This window comes from Notolepis coatsorum (genome assembly GCF_963971535.1).
Source record: "Notolepis coatsorum genome assembly, contig: SCAFFOLD_1222, whole genome shotgun sequence".
Taxonomy (NCBI): Eukaryota; Metazoa; Chordata; class Actinopteri; order Aulopiformes; family Paralepididae; genus Notolepis; species Notolepis coatsorum.
Genome location: NW_028169920.1, coordinates 50,001 through 52,500, shown reverse-complemented (window position 1 = coordinate 52,500; position 2,500 = coordinate 50,001). Strand labels below are relative to the sequence as shown.

The window sequence follows — 2,500 nt, the reverse complement described above, 5'->3', positions numbered from 1 at the left end:
TAAATGCTAACCCAATGCTAACGCACTGTTAAACTTCAATTCCACGCATTTGCTTGCGTACTGCAATAAATAATGGTTGAGTGTGCGTGCCTGCGGTGGCTACAAACATAGAGGGGGCGTTATTTTGCAGAGGAGAATTCTTACATGTCAGAGGTATGCGTAACTTTCAGAATGGCTTAGTTCAGTGAGGGAGAATCTCATGACATGTAAACTAGACGAATGCGGGAACATTAGAATTAGAGACATAGACCCCATTGATACAAACCCACATTGCTAGAAAACAATGCTGAACACTGGAAAAGGCCATTTATACGATAATTCCCCTTTAACACTTTGAGTGCCAGCCACGAGAAACTCGTTAGTTTATGCCATGCGTTGAGTGCCAAGAACGAGAAATCTCGTTATTTAATCGTAATCTTTTTTATTATCGATTTCCATAAAATGTTCATCAATCTAGCCTCACGTTACCATTGGGGATCTATCTGAGCTCGAACAGGGAAAATACCACCCCCTATCGTCTCTCCGGATGGCATTCCACCCATTTACTTGTCAGGCATGTAACCGGAGACGATCCCATTCATTGCCGAGCCGCAGAACTGCATGGAATATGTGTTTCCAGTACCCAGCGTTGGATCAATAAACGCGATCGATATTTGGAATGGCGATCAGGAATTGGAATAATCTTTTTGGAGAACATCTGATCTGAGGTAAGGAATCTATTTGACCAGTCTTGGGATAATCAGAGTTGTTTTCACCTATATATCAACATGTCCCATATGTGTGTGTGTGTGTGTGCTGATCAGGAAATAAGATAATGGATTTTTCAGCCCGCTTCTCTAGCGTGCATAAGTACACATAATACTATCAATAATCTAGCGTTTATTTGAAAACGATTCATAAATAGGCAGAAAAATTACAACGTGTTTTGTGTATTCCACTAAAGCGCGATTCCTGCAGAATCACCTTTTTTTCTGGAAGTTTAAAAAAAACTAGTGGGCAAGGCACTCACCACCAATGCTGGAGACGCTGGGTTCGAGCCCAGCTCTCCACATTGTTTTCAGTTTGGCTGGTCGTCCGTACTAATACAATTGGCAGTATTAGGGGGAGGGAAAACTGAGGGGTGGGGATCGGACGTTGTGGACAGCGACTCCTACAGGTCGGTTGGTGCGCCTGCGCAGTAGAATCAGGAAGCGATGGGGGCGGCGCCCCTCCAAAGCGCAGACCCCTGACGCTGAAAAATTGGGATGGGAGAAAAATAGAAAATGGGAGAAAAAGTGGATAAAAAAAAAAGAATAGCGTTTTTCAAAATGGTATAAAACGGAAATGTACCAATTAAAAAACAATCCGTTTCGACAATGTTGACTGGAAACAAGTCATTGATAAGCGACGGGCGTATTAGACACATAGCCATAATTTAAGATATAGTTTATGCGTTCGCAAATGTGCTCGCCCTCCCATCCCATAAAACCCACATGGAATTGGTTAAAAGACTCGCTGTCCATTCATCTGACGAACAGTTGAGAGGTCAAGTCCTGCTGGGGGTCGCGCAGGACATTAAGAGCGCAACGGATAGAATTTGAGTCAAGAACGATGCTTTTAGGGGTCATTGTCTTCTACTGCACCCCCCCCCCCCCACACTCTCAAGTCTGGTGTGAAACTGTGGAATGCCAAGGTCTGCCCGCCTGTCTCGCGGCCTCGGAAAAGGGAGTCAGACGAGATAACAACTGGAATGTGGCGTTTCCCTCCCCAACACCTCACCTCCCCCCACCAGATCTGGCTCGGCAGTCCCCCCCCCCCCCCCACCCCCAACCCCCACCCAGACCTCCTCCCCTCCCGTGTTTACGCCGAGCGCCGTAAGAACTGTTTCTGGACGACTGCCACGTATGCGCGCTGTAGGAGTGGATCCTAAGACTGTCTCCCGACCCCGCCTGTCCATCCCTCCCTCCCTCCCGCCCACCTGGCGCAACGACACTTTGTTTAACTACTCTGTTGTTGATGCAGCCTGACTATCGCATATGGCGTCTCAGGCATTCTGTAGATGACATGTGTCAACAAATGTACATGTCTGTTTGAATTTATGCTGTGCCATTGTTACTGTAAAAGATTTAATGATTGTGATTATTATTATTAATGAGACGATGAGCTGTATGTGTGTGTCGCTGGAATTTAAGGGGATTAATAAAGGAATATCTTATCTTATCTCTTATCTTATTGACTACAGCGCCGGCACTCAAGCGCTAAATCGTGCGCCCCCTGCTGGCACTCAAAGTGTTAAGGTTAAGATAAGGGTTAGGTTTATAACTTCAACTTTTTAGCCAAAATGATGAGGAGTTCCAGCATTGTTTTTCAGATGGTGTGAAAATAAAGAGGGGAACAGAAGTTATGATAACATGTAGAAACTCACTCAACTCAAAACAATCTCTCTTTCTCTCTGTTTCTCTTTCTCTCTGTTTCTCTTTCTCTCTCCCTCTCTCTCTCGCTCTCTCTCTCACTCTAGGTC

The 2,500-nt window shown here is 45.3% G+C and overlaps 1 pseudogene across 1 annotated transcript in view; it reads left to right on the top strand.

The window, feature by feature from the left end:
* Positions 1-2,500, top strand: part of LOC311248652 (phosphatidylinositol 4,5-bisphosphate 3-kinase catalytic subunit alpha isoform-like) — a 57,945-nt pseudogene that overhangs the window by 9,030 nt on the left and 46,415 nt on the right. Inside the window, exon 5 of the transcript in view lies at positions 2,498-2,500. This exon is cut by the window's right edge and continues 65 nt beyond it. The product of the transcript in view is annotated as a phosphatidylinositol 4,5-bisphosphate 3-kinase catalytic subunit alpha isoform-like (transcript). The remainder of the gene's footprint in view (positions 1-2,497) is intronic.